We start from the raw sequence: 14779 nt of genomic DNA on the forward strand, positions 1-14779 counted from the left end.
AGAACAACTATAGAGGAGGAAAAGTTTATTTGCGGGCTCATGGTTTCAGAGATCTAAGTCCATAGAAGGCTGGCTCTATTTCTCAGGACTGGAGGTGAGGCTGAACATTATGACAGGAGAAGGTGCAGAGGGAAGCAGCTAACATGATGATCAAGAGGCAGAGAGACACTTGCCAGATATAAATATATACCCAAAGTCACACCTCAATTCCCACCTCCTTCAGCCACACCCTACCACTTCAGTTACTACTCAGTTAATCCCTTTCAGGGAATTAAATCACTGATTGAGTTAACCCAATCATTTCTCCTCCAAACTTTCTTGCATTGTCTCACATGTGAGCTTTTGGGGGTCACCTCACATCCAAACCATAATGTATCTCCTAAATTAAGCTTATGCATTATTATTTCTGAGAGTCATTGAAAGAAGTCACTTTGCTATTTATAGAGGTACATACAGATGGACGTATTAAACAGACTCTGGCCTCTAAATACTTAGAATGCAACAGGAGAGACAAAATATACTCACAAATAAGTATACATTAGAATTCTTTGTTTAGAAGAAATAAACTCCTTTCAATTGATGAGATCAAAAAAGTTTCTTACAGGCAGTGGAGCTCTCATGGGCCTAGAAGAAGGGACAAGATTTTGGTAAACAAAATGAAAAGAGAAAAGATCATCTAGGAAATAGTATGGATGGAAGACAAGAAAAAGAATGCGCTGCTTTCTGAGAAAATACTGGCCATTGTGGACATGGTATATGGGACATGAAAGCAGGGGCTAGTGGAGGAGATTATAGTGAGATATGGATCGCAGTACCAAATTCAGGTGCTGGACTTTATGCTTTAGGCTAGCACAACCCAATAGATTATAGTGCCAGCCACACATGCAAATCACTTACGTAGCTTAAAAGTTAGGAGCCTCAATAAGAAAAAGGAAAAAGAAACAGATGAAATTGATTTTAATAATATATTTCTTTTATCCAGTATGGAAAAATTCTATTCCAACATAAAATCAATATATTTGGCATCCTTCACTTTTCTCCAGTGTCTTTGAAATCCAGTGGGTATTTAACACTGTTGGCACATCTTGACTTGTGCTAATGGGTAGTAGCTAGTGACTACCATATTGGACTATGCAGCTCTATGTTATGGAGAAATAGTGTCAGGTTGTAGGTGGACAGTGACTCATAAAAAGCAATTGTTAAGCAGCTGAATGAGGCCTTGGTAGTAAGATGTGTATCAGATTGTGAGGATGTTATGGACATAAGACAGAGATGATCCTTTTGAAATAACCTGGATTTGAAATAATGGGAAGTGAACAATGGTGGTTGAAACAAATCATAAAAACTTAGGAGAAACACTGAAGCTATCTAACCCAATTGAAGGAAAAATTAAGGAGCAATATACTAACTTGTACTGTATAGTACAAGTACTGTATTGTTGCATCATTCTTTTGTATCCCCAGTTAACTTGCTTATTTCACTGGGTCTGGGCTACAGTAGGTTCACTCAATTCCACAAACATGGATCAAACATCTACTAATGAACTGTTGCCAGGCTTTGGAGCTTTTCTAAGTATGGATAGTTGGTCTTAATAACAATGCCATGGTCTTTACACAACAGAAGGCAAAAAGCTGCTTTTGAAGGCTTTAGAAACACAAAAGAGGAAATACCCAATTTATCCTGGAAGAAAGGATTCTTGGGTCAAGTGGCAAGATCTGCATATTGAAGGATAAATACAGTTTCTACAGGTGGAAATAAAAAAAATTGGTATCATGAATAGAAAGAATTGAATGGAAATTAAGAAAGTATCTGGCATATTTGGGAAACTGAAAATTTGCTGAATTTAGAATTTATGTGGACCTATCTTAAGAAATGAAACTGGAAAGGCAATTAAGGAAAATTTGAAGGTGAAGGGAGATAAACACTTACTTATTAGATGCACAGTAACTCCACTTAACTGCAGAGGCCTAGGAGAGAGGCACTTTCAGAGCACTGGAGAACGTGGTTTGGCTGAAGAAAAGATGAAGGAGTCAAGTTCTGAGACAGTAATAATAAGGACAATGGCCTGCAGATGATAATGCAGGGTGCTGACTTGGTGTCAGATGTAATGATCTGCCTTTCCACTGAAAAGTATTTGACATTTCACTGAATTGACCTTTGCCTGCCAATAACACAGTCAATTGCATTATCTTCTCTGTTCAAAGTTTAAGCAGAAGAGCTAGTATTGTTATGGGTACAATGTAGTCTTGAAGGTGAGCTTTTGCTATTGGGCACTTATTATTTGTGAACAAAAAGCTTCAGGGAAAAAAATCACCTGCATTCATTTTCTACTGATACATTAATGATTACAAACATAACAACTTAAAGCAGCACCCAAGATTCTGCAGTTCATGGTTGTGTAGGTCAGAAATCCAGGCAGGCTGCACTGGATTCTCTGCTGAAGGTCCTACTAGGCTGACATCCAGCTGTCGAGTGGACTGGGCTTTTCTTTGCTGGAGAAACTAGAGAAGAATCTGCTTCCAAGTTCATTCTTACAGTTGGCAGAATCCAGTTCCTTGTGGTTGTAGCAGTGAGGTTTTCTTGTTGGCTGTTGGCCAGGGATCATTGTCAATTCCTAGAGGCTGCTCTCCAAACCTTTGCATCTTCATGCTAGCAGTAGTATGTCTTGCTTGAAATCTCTCAAACACACTTCTGCTGCCAACTAGAGAAAACACTTTGCAGTTAAAGGGCTCATCTGATCAGATTAGGCCCCCTGGATGATCTCACTGCCTTAAGGTCACTGGTTAGTAATCTTAATTGCAATTTGCAAAATCCTTTTGTCAAGTGACATAATATAATCAGTAATAATACCAATAGTAACATTTAATATATCAGAATTATTTCAAATAGAATCGTTTAATTTTTCCTGGTAAATCAAAAGAAGTTGTTGCTGCTCTATTAACTGCAACAAAGATCAACAGAATTTTTTGAATGTCCATAAAATCACAAATTCTCTCCTGGCCAAGAAGCTGATTAAATATGGGGATGGGTGAGGGGAGAAATTTATATCAACTTAAGAGGAAAGGAATAATATAAAAGAAACTCTTTTCTGGCTCTATGGTAAATAGTTGCCATACATCACTCTCATTGTTGAAATAACTAAAATGTTTGGTGAATTAACTTAAATGTACCTATGTATCTATAAATACATAACTATATGTATAAGGATGTTTGAAAATAAAGAAACAACATAGCCCCCAAATGAAATCAAATTATGAAACTCAGTAAGCGAAGTCCAAAGTAGGTATTGCTCTGAGAATTTCTGACAAATCCTAGAATCATTTGTTTCTGGGTAGGCCAACCTGTCAGATAAAGCCTCAGCTCTGGCTAATGCAAGGAATCTAATAGGAAACCCTCATAAAACCAATCTATAAGGCAATACCATTGATGCAAGAATAAATTAGAAATAAACCCTGATATTTCAATTACATATGGTGGTACACACCTTAATCCCAGTGACCTGGGAGACCGAAGCAGAAGGATCACAAGTTTGAGGCTAGCCTCAGCAATTTAGCAAAACCCTATTTCAGAATAAAAATAAAAAGGGCTGGTGATGTGGCTTGGTGGTAGAGCACCACTGGGTTCAATCCGTAGTACTGAGATGGGGAGAAAAAACACTAACAAATTAACCGTGATATTCCATAAGGCAATCAATTTTAGTACAGAATGACTAGACAAAATTCTCAGAGGATCTCTAATGATAAATTGATTCTCACTTGAGTTTGAGGTTCTAATTCATGCCACAACTGTGATCCAAAAATTTCAAACATGATCCCCTAAGACCATGTCCTAAGGCAACTGGCAGAAGACAATGTATAGCTCCTTTGGAAGAATTCATCTTCAGCCCAGGCCTCAAGGAAGACCAACAAAGAAAGTTTATTACAAAATGAACTGTCCCAAGTGGTGGATCACAAACAAACAATAAAGCAGGTAGTATGAATAGAATAACAGACAACAAAACACACACATAACAACAATTTTTTAAAAATCTCAGAACACAAAGCTTTCAAATACAGAATTTTTAAAATATAAAATAGCTATGTTTAAACAAATTTTTAAAAGCTTGAAAATATGAAGAGGGATCATGAAACCATAAAAAAATGATTTAGTATATTAGCACAATGTTAAGTGTCATTAAATATTATATGTGTATGTATGTAAAGTAAAATGCAATGATATAAAACATTGTGCTTATATACTATTAATATAGCATAGTAGTATAATGAAGATAGTAAACTGTAGGAAAACATTCCTACAAAACAAATTGGAATACAATCCATATAGACAATAGATAAAGAACATAAAACATAGTTAAGCATTGTAGAGAATGATATAGGAGTCAGAATGTCAGCAGGAGATAGTAGAGAGAATAGAGAAGAGGAACACTCAACTAGGTAATGAGACTATCCCCCAATTGTCAAAAGATAATAATCCTGAGAACCAGGGAAACTAGTGAATCACAAGCAAAATAAATGAAAAGATGCACACCGAGACCAATTACAAAAAAGCTATAAAACCAAAGTGAGAGACAAGATCTTAAAAGCAGAATGATGGAAAGAAATTCCTTCAAAGAACCAATAGTTAGCTCATCAACTTCTGATCAGCAACAAAGAAAGCCAGAAGACTGTGTTGTCACATATTTAATAGAACATGATGAAAGAAAAAATAAAAACCACTTTCTTTGAATTCCATACCCAGACTATTAAATGAGTATGAAAAAAGAAATTCGCTCAAAGATTTTAGTAAAAGATATTCTATTCTAAATGAGAGATAAAAGATCCAAACACTTAAATAATATTAATACTACTATCTAATCAGTGGAGGAAAAGTTTAGGCTAAAGTGAAAATCTGGCCAAAACTAAACAGGCCATAACATAACTGTTAAGAGCCTGGGTTTTGAAATAATAAGATCCTAACTCTTCCACCTATAGTTTTATAGACTTGGGTGTGTTTCCTCATGACTGGTGAGTATGGCAATAACTAAACTAAATAAGTTATTAAGTGGGATCATATAAGTTAAGCCCTTAATACAAAAACTGTAAATGCCCAATAAATGATATCTGCCACTATTACTTTTAGCACTGTCTACGATAATTTTGGAAACTGTCAGGATTTGCTGGTCAACAAATGCACCTGGGGTTTACAACAATGCAGGGAGCAATACCCATTAACTACTCCCTGTTAACCATGACAGTGACTCTCCTTGACCCAACTCTAGTCAGGCTCCGAGAAGGCCTTGACTGCAAATTCTGAGCACAAACGTTTCATCCAACAGCCCAAAACACATACTAAGAGATTGGAACAAATTCTAACAATGTTTGCAGAAGGGGTAGACAAAGCCCATGTCCCTAAATGAATGTAGTCCTGCTTAAAATGCCTGCTTGAGGCAGCAAAGTACTGCCAAATGAGTTGCTCTATGTTCCAGTCAAACGCTCACTATAGATTCCTAAACCTTGTCTTAGACCAGTTACTTTAAGAAACTTGCAATTATTTTAATTCTTTCTCTGCGTTTCTGAAATGTTCATCTTCTGTGACCCAAAACTGTGTCCTTCTGGATATGGAACTGTGTGGTGCCTTCTGCACCTGGAACTGTATCTTTGAACTGCAGTAACTTCAGGGAGGAAGTCTCTCCCACCCTGCCCCAAGTGGGCTGATGAGCCCCTCTCCTATCACACTTTCACTGGCTCTCCTGCCTTCCTGTACCTGTGGAAGGGTAAGAACCTGATTGCCATAGGTGCCTTGTTCCAATTTGCAAAGCTTCTTTCTATCCTGAAGATAACTTGTTTACCCTCCAGATAAGTCCCAGTTAGTATAATAAGTTAGCCTTATTGCACTTTTTGACTGCTAGGGGATCCATTTGGTTCCATAGTATCTCCTTTATTTTCTCTTCAAAACACCTATACACAATAGGAGCAGAGCCCATTCTATATCAAAGTCCCTCTCTCCCCTACTCTAATTGTACTACTCGATAAAATATATCCTTACCACTTTTAATTAGTGTTCAGCTTTGTTTTTCTTCAACACCACTCAATAAATGAGAGCTCTGTGATGACAAATCAACACATTTCACTGGTCCCGGTGACACTGTTTTGCCTCCTGGATACTGTTCCTCTTTACAAACTCTTGTTCTTAGAGTTGTTTTGCTAGCTTAAGAAATTTTTACTGAACACTAAGCATCTTAAAAGCAATTGAAGAAACAGAGTGAGACTAATTTTCTGAGGAGGAAATTTTAGTAACCTTTTTCATTTGAAACAGGTTTCAACTCACTACTGGTCTCAAAAGCTAACAAAACCTTCATGAATTAGATCATATATTGGAGAAAACAGCTCAAAGAAGCCCTACAATTTTTTTTTCTTCAGGAAAAAGAAGAAATACTTGGTTTGAAATGTTAGAACTTTGGTTTGCTGAGTGGGAAATGGACGGACTGAGGCAGAAACTTTTGGCAGGGGAAAAGCGGAAGGACTGAGCTGTAAGAAAGAATAGTGAGACAGAAAAGATTCGAGGTAGCCTGGGACTGAGAGAGCAGGATGGAAAAATGGGGTTAGACTGCTAACAGGTACTGCATTAGTTTTGTAATGAAAATGTTCAGAAACTGATTATGGTGATGGTTGCATAATTCCATGAATATATTAATCTATTGAATTGTACATTTTAAATGGGTGAGTTCCCTGTAAATTGTACTTCAATAAAACTGATATCAATAAAAAGGGATAGTGAAGAATATTGATAAAAGTGCAAAAATCTAAACAAGCAATTATTGTGTAAAATAATAACAATAATGTCTAATTTATGGGAGTTTAGAAAATCAGTCTCGAATGAAAATGCTGATCAACATTTGTACATATTGATTGGGAGAGGATATTAGAGTTAATGTTCTGACTTCACAACTGTCATAACAATTGCTCTTCTCAGAAATTATTCAATTAACTGGTTTGTTTCCTCTTTTGCTACCCTTGATGAGTCTATTATAATCCTTGTCATCCTACCAGGATATTTTTCTGAGAGAAACTGATGATCCAGCCAGAGAGAGCAGGAAAATATTAACTCTTGTTAATTCCAAATTATTTTAGACCTCTTTTGTCTCTTCCATGTTCCATACTTTAACAAAAATTAATTTAGCATTCTTTCAAAGCCTATACTACCCTAGGATTAGATATGTACTAATGAATATGTATCAAGTCCAATAACTAAAAATAATACCAAATCTTCATAGAAGGAGGGTGGATTTTTCTGGCACAAACACAGAGGGCAAAAATATCCAGATTGCATTTTGAACTCTGTGGTTATTATCTGTGTAGACTTGGGTACCACAACCAGACCAAGTTTTAGCTGCCCCATCTAAGGGATGGAGAGTCAAATAGGTTCCTCACATCTTTACTGTGAAAGTTCAGTAAAATGTTTAAATTGGAGCTTTAAAACTGTGAATTGCCACACAAATGGCATACTATTATAAAATGTGTTTCCAGAATTAAGTGGGCAAAAAAAAATATCTTTCTTTACAGTTTTCAGGAAGTTGTACCTATTACAAATTTGCTTGAATTTTATATTTTCACATCAAACTTTCTGGGTCTAATTTGGTCATTTAAACATGATATCTTTTTGTGTAGTCAATTTACTAGTGGTTTAATTCTTCACTTAAAATGTTTAACATCTAACTCTGCATTCATCTTCAGTCATTATTAAAATATATATAGCATAGTGTTATGGACATTAAATGAGAGAAAAAAGTCACCGCTGAGAATGAATATTGAGAACCACAATAAAATAATTTAACGAAAAAATTAATTAATGATAAAACACCACCCTACTTTTAATCCATTTTCAGTATTGAGATATTTTTATATACATTGTTTCTTTCATGCTCACCAAAAACAAACCAAAACAAATTTGTAAAATAGGAAATAAGATTTGTAAGCTGACTTTCTTCCTGGTACTTAATACCATAATTGATTTTAAAATATGTGGATACATTTGTACTGGATGTGGCAAGTAGAATTTATATTACTATAAAATTGACTTTAGAGTAAATTTGTGCAGAACAGACAACTGAGCTGCTGCAGTTTTCTTGACCTCTTTATCTGCATGAGCCTGAGTCACTGGAATGAACTGTTGGCTCATGTTTATTAAGTTAATTACCTGTAAAATTGTTATGGTTTCCTATATAAACACAAGACTAGGGTAGGAAAAATTCTGCTTCTGAATCTACCAGCAGGACAAATCTACTAAACCCCAACAACTATTTAATGAAGTGAAAAAGAAATCTTGAATAGGGACGGGAGGAACACCCTTCGATAACATTAGTCACATATACCAGTGAGATACTGAAATGAAGAGTAATTGGGATTCTAGGCCAAGACAAAATTCAGTCCCTGTATCTTTCCTTGAGACATCATTCTAGTAAATGAGACCCCTGAACAGAAGCAGAATTAACTGGCTTCTTTTAAGTTTGGTAATTACAAATGCAAAATGAGTATGTTCCTGCAGATAGAGCCAGCGGACTACTCAAGCTAACGCAATAATGGAAGTTGTGATAAATAATGTATGCACGATATCAAAAGCTGAATGACAGGGAAGAAATGGGGAACCATTTGAAAATTTGGAATTCGCTCAAAGCCGTTCCTGCAATAACTCCCAGGAGGATAAGGCACAGAGCAGTACTCAATTCTGAAGTTCTGTATAATTTATCAACCCTTTTCTTTTCATTTCTAACATTGACCCTTCATGATTAACTGAAGAAACAAAGAGCTAAATAGCTTCGTTAGCCATTTGATAGAGCAATTATGAGCATCCTCACTGATGCATTTTCTGCTTAATCTTTTAACAAATGGTGTCTATTTTCCTCTTCTGGATCCCATCTCCGCATGTGTCCAACACTCCTGTTCATGCCTGCTCTTATGCTCCTCTGCATTTGTTCCTTTCTCATTATAGCTTTCTTATGCGATCATAGAACAGAAGAAAAGCGAATTCCTTATGACAATTTTCCTCAGCTGCCCTTGGTTAATTTCTTCAAAATGTGATTCCAATGGGCTCCCTGACAGCAGGGCAGATTGAAAGCTAATCAGTAGAATCTTTTTCAAGTGTCTTTTTTGAAGAAATTTCCTGTCTCAGGAGGAGAGGACTGTTTTTCACAGTAATAGGCAGTATGATATGGTACAGCCATCTTTAAAGAGGTCAGGTCTGTTTAAAACTGGGGGATAATAAGATATTAAATATTAAAATCGACCTCAGGCACTAATTTCTTCCCCAATGCAGTTGTCTTTACTTCCTCGTGGATTGATCTCTCATTATAGGAACATTTATTTCACACTGATCTGGTAGAATCCCTTAGAATAAGAGAAAATTTTAGGTCCAGAAGCCAACTTACTCCTTCTAAGGCCTTTATTTGTTGGGGGAAAAACCAAGTGGTTTACTTGGTCACACAGCAGCTGAGGAACATATTCTGAGCTTTATGTTTGGTTTTGCCTTGAAGGGAACAGGAAGTGGGGAGATGGAGTGTTTTGTCCCACAGTAGGAGAATATACTTGTTGTCCTTGGTCTCTGCAGTTTCTTATGTTTGTTAGAGATGCTTCTCTCTTTACTACCCAGTATCCCTTTCCCCACCACTAATCTATCACAGCAAATCTCCTGCTGTCCTGTGTGTCTGGCAGCACTAACCTGTGTGGCACATGCTGTACTATGGTTATGTACTTAGGACTCTGAGGCTTTGAGGATAGCCATTGTGTTCCTGATGGTAGGCACCATTCCCCTGGTGGGTACCCAGAAAACAGATGGGACTCAGAAAAGACTGCAGAAGGAAAAGGGAAAAGTAAACGGGAGTGGGATTCCCAGTTCTATAAAAGGAAGTGTGCTCCTTTGTGTTGGGGGTAGGGCAGTATCTGTCTCTTAAAGTGTCTAGAAAAGGAAGGGACTACCACTGTGAAGAGCCACAACCCACAATGAGTAATCCATTCTCAGAAGGCAGGACCTTCTGGCTGCAGGACTGTACCTAATTTGTGGAGCCCGGAGCAAAATGAAAATGTAGAGGCCCTTGTTCTGAAACTCTTTAAGAAATTCAAAACAGTGCCTACTAAGCATTCAGCCAACTCTAGGGTTTTCTGAGTACAGAACCCCCTGAGTACAGGCACAGGTCACCAGCCAAGATCTAGCCACTGTGCTAAACATCTGTCTAAAAATCTTCACATGGCGGTGGCGGGGGGGGGGGAGCAGAGGGGATGTTTGAAGAAAAAAGTCTTGTTGAAGGAATAGTGCCTTTTGGAAAATGGCTTGATTGTGTCTACTTAGGTACTAGTATTGTAGGGGACAGATGAGGCAAGGCAGGAAACAGTTTTATTTGGCTGCAGCTAGGTTCACAGAGCACAGCTTTTACTGTAATCAATTAATCCCCCGAACCCCAAGTTCAGGTAGTTTCAGAACTTTATACCCAGCATGTAAGAGGAGGGGCTTAGAAGCTCACAGTCTGCAGAAGTTCACATAAAAGCAGCTTTTTCTTTCACTGTTTTGAGCAAGTAAATCCTTCAAGGACAGTGCCTGGGAAGGGGAGAGTTTCTTCTCCCCTTTCTTTCCTCCCCCTGCCAGCTGTTACCATGGAGCCCAATTGGTGACTTATCTTAGAAATGTAGACATTTCTGTGAAGCTCCAGCTCAAGGCTAGAGGCCTTGTTAAAGGATCTGTCTTTTTTTTTTAATCATATTTTGCATTTGCAAATGCACTTTTACAAACTACTATACTGGATGTTTGTGAAAAAATAGTAAAGGGGCATTCAGCACCTGGGCTGCTGATTTCTTCCAGGCCAGTGACCAAATAAGATAGAGTAACAGGAAAATAGGAAGTTTATCTACAGTGAATTCTTTTGTAGAGACTCTTTTGCTGATAGTCCTAGAATCAATTATGGTGAAGATTTCTAGAGAAGCTTAGTTAAGATTTTTCTGTGGAGGAGGGAGCGCCACTATAGGAGGACTGTGTATTTGGGCCAGAGGGCGAGACTCTGAGGTCCAACAGACCCTACCCATGTGGAGCCTCTTTCTGTTCTGACAATATAAGAGGGTCAGGGCTTTTTGTACAGCAGAAGATACTGTTTCCTCACACATCTCTCAAGAGTTGACCTTGAAATGTAGAAGATACAAAAATTATGGGGTAGAATTTGGGTCTCTTGTTCTCCATATTATTTCTCACATCTGCAATGCATGTCCTCTGACATGTGAGAGGAACTCAGTAATAGTACTGGGGTGGTGACTGGTACAATGAGGCTCAAAATTTGGAGAAACCCTTCTGGCCCCCAAAAGATTGGAGATTCAGAGAAGAAAGTGGTCTCTGGTAACAAAAACAGAAAACTTTTGAAGCATGTTAACAAAACTAATTTTAAAACTATAGTTTAAGAAAGTGTTAGCCTACCTTTGCAAGAACTGAAAATTTTTAGCATCATTTTGCATACCAATTAATTATCAACTACTTTATAGATTTATTAAATACTTACAAGCTTTTCTAAGATACTTAGCTGCACTTTTGTTATCAGGGTTACTTAAGAACAGTAGCTCTGCATTCTTATCTTTTTAAGCTCTTTTGTTTAGGAAAATTAATTAGTAGCAGATTGTAGGAAAAACTGGAGAGAGGCAAAAAAAAAAAACTGGGAAAAAGGGACCTAGAAAAGTCAAAACTGAAAGACAGAAAAGGTTCACAGGAACCTCAGAAATGAAAATGAGGCTCTGTGAAATGTCAGGAGAATGGGAGAGGAAACTAAAAGGAGAAGGAAATGTGAAGGGTAAGCCCATCCTCATTTTTATAGAAACACATGGCACCACCTTGCAAACTTGGTGGGCATTTGGAAAGACCTAGTTAGTGAATATACAAAAGACAGTTTAACAAGGCGTAATCAGCGGCATGCTGGAGAATGCTTAGCCAGATTTTGGTGAGGGAGGAGAATGGTTTATAACATCGGTTTATTGCACAATGTAATAAGCATTTTCTGGCCCCTTTTAAGCTACCAACATGAATTGGCTGAATGTTAAGCAACCCAGATGAATTCACTGCATGAGGAATTGGAAGAGATGTGTATTATCTCCACAGTACACAGTACAGATACATTAGACTTGATAACCTCAAGAGCATAAATAATAGTAAAATATGGTAAGATAATTAAAAAATCATGGGTTTTTAATATTTATTGCCTTTATTTTAATTTATTTAATTATAAATGTATCTAATTGAATTATTAATAATAACTGGATTGCAAAATAGGAGACAATTCTAACCCTCTGGATTGTATCATTCATGCCCCCATCATTCATGTTAGAATGTAGAGGTTTTCCAATTTTCTTTCTTTAAAGGAATTAAGAAAATAAAGTGGGAGACAAGAAATCTCATAAAACTATTTCCTCCTTCACAATTTTGCTAAAGGTTTGGTTTTCTGTTTTATTGATACTCAGCTCATCCAAATTTACGAGTTGGAAGTTTAAGAAAAGGTAAGGTATACATCTATTTCTACCAATAAAATTCATAGCATCTGCAACTTTATGTGAACTTAAGAGAAAGACAGGGGAGTACAATGTAGAAAGTCTAAAACTAGTACTCTACCATTCCAGATTTACTGATTTGAAGCTTTGAGCAGGTCATTTCATCTCCCAAGTCCGGTGGAGCAAGAATGCCACATTCTCCACTAATGTCACAGGCTGTGTGGGCTTCAGCTGGGGGCCTTGTAGGATACTGGGGGCCTTGTAGGATGCTGATATCTGCCACTTATTTTCAAATGACTTGGTAAAAATAATATGTGTTTATATAGGGATAAATAGATACCTATAAAGAGATAAAGCAAATATGGCAAAACATCAATCTAGGTGAAGGATATATGAATATTCAACTTTAAAAAAAAAAGATGGAACCATGAGGCTGCTTAAAGACATATAGCACATGGTAAACCTGCAAAGTACTACGCAATGGTAAAGTACTACTACTTAGTTAAAGACAGGTGGTGTCCAGATGTTATAGCCATTCCATCTAACTAATTTTTCTATTCAGCAGTTATTTGGTGAACATCTGTGACTCTAAATGCTTGTGATAATTCAGTAAGGAAAACACATATTCCTTAATCTCATGGAAGTTATAGTTTAATTAGAGGAACACACAAGTAAGCAGAAAATTGCATTTTGGTTTAAGAGAATTAAATAGATGATGCTGGGGTGATACAGAAGAGGAACATGTGAGCCAGCCCTAGATGATCAAGAAAGGCCTTCCCAAGGAACCGAAGATGAGACCCTAGGATGTACCAAGATAAGATAAACCAAGGCCTGGGAGAAGGAGAAAGGAAAGATTAGTGGACGTGGCTAGCTACTTTAGTCAGCTTTGCATTGCTGTGAACTGCCAAGAATGACATAGAGGAGGACAAGTTTATTTTGACTCATAGTTTCAGAGATTTCAAGCCACAGACAGCCAACTCCATAGCTCTTGGCCCAAGGTGAGGCAGAATATCATGGTGGAAGGGCATGGGGGAGTAAAGCATCTCAGGACATGACAATAGGAAGCAAAGATAGAGCTCTGCTCACCAGGAACAAAATATAAACCCCAAAGGCACACCCCTGGTGATCTACTTTTTCCCAGCCATAGTCTACTTCCCTACAATTACTGCTCAGTTAATTAATATCAGCAGATTAACGCACTGCTTAGGTTAAGGTTCTCATAACCCAACATTTCATCTCTAAACTTTCTTGCATTTTCTCAAACATGAGCTTTCAGAGGATACATAATATATAAACTGTAACATTTCATCCCTGGCCCCAAAAAGCTCTTGCCAATCTCACAATTCAAAATACATTTAGTCCATTTCTATATAAGTCCCTATAGTCTTAACAGTCCAAGCATTACCAAAAGTCCAACCCAAAATCTTTTCTAAGACTCAAGACAAACTCATGTATGATTTCCCCCTATAAATATCAAAAGCAAGTTACATAAATCAAATATGTAATGCACAGAGTAAACATTTCCATTTACCCTATGTCTTCATATATAGAAGACATGTATAGAAAGAAGGGACGTGACCAAAGCAAGACCAGGATTCAGCTGGGCAAACAAATCCTATAGCTCCTTGTTTAGCATCTGGAGCACATGACATGATGACATTCTTTTCAAAGTACTTACGATGCTTCGCCCCTATGACCTTGCTGATTGCAGCTCACATGGCTTCTCCCTTGGCTAGTTTCTGCTCAATTCTTGCAAGTTCCCTCACCAGACATTCCACATTACTGACAATTCTTAATCTTGGGAGTCTCCAACACAGCTTCTGTTTCCTTCTTAGATATTCACGCATCAATTTCTTGGTGCAGCCTGTAGGGATTCTTTTTGTTTTGGAAGAGTATGGTGGGGGTACTGGAGATTGAACTCAGGGGCACTCACCCACTAAGACACATCCCTCATCCTATTTTGTATTTTTTTATTTAGAGACAGGGTCTCACTGAGTAGCTTAGCACCTTACTTTTTTGCTGAGGCTGGCTTCAAACTCGAGATCCTCCTGCTTCTGCCTCCCTATCGGCTGAGATTACATGCATTTGCCACGATGCCTGGCACAGTCTTTAGAGATTTTCACTTCACTGCACTTTTCCTGGCTTCCCCTTTAAAATTTTGGTGGAAGCCTCTATGATTACCTAACTCCTGCATCCTACATTCCTCCAGAACCAGCACCACGCAGTTGATGCAAAAATCTACCACCATCTCAAACAGTAGTCAAGTCTCTTAGAATCCTGACTATAGCAGC

At 37.6% G+C, this 14779-nt stretch overlaps 1 protein-coding gene and 1 long non-coding RNA gene across 8 annotated transcripts in view; one reads left to right on the forward strand and one right to left on the reverse strand.

Moving 5' to 3' along the window:
- Hs3st5 (heparan sulfate-glucosamine 3-sulfotransferase 5) overlaps positions 1-14779 on the forward strand; it is a 256107-nt gene that overhangs the window by 227511 nt on the left and 13817 nt on the right. The window lies entirely within an intron of this gene.
- Positions 952-14779, reverse strand: part of LOC106145272 (uncharacterized) — a 94038-nt gene continuing 80210 nt past the window's right edge. The window contains exon 10 of the long non-coding RNA XR_013424941.1: positions 952-2701. This is a non-coding gene — a long non-coding RNA (uncharacterized LOC106145272). The remainder of the gene's footprint in view (positions 2702-14779) is intronic.

Source organism: Ictidomys tridecemlineatus, chromosome 8 (assembly GCF_052094955.1).
Source record: "Ictidomys tridecemlineatus isolate mIctTri1 chromosome 8, mIctTri1.hap1, whole genome shotgun sequence".
In the NCBI taxonomy this organism is placed as follows: domain Eukaryota; kingdom Metazoa; phylum Chordata; class Mammalia; order Rodentia; family Sciuridae; genus Ictidomys; species Ictidomys tridecemlineatus.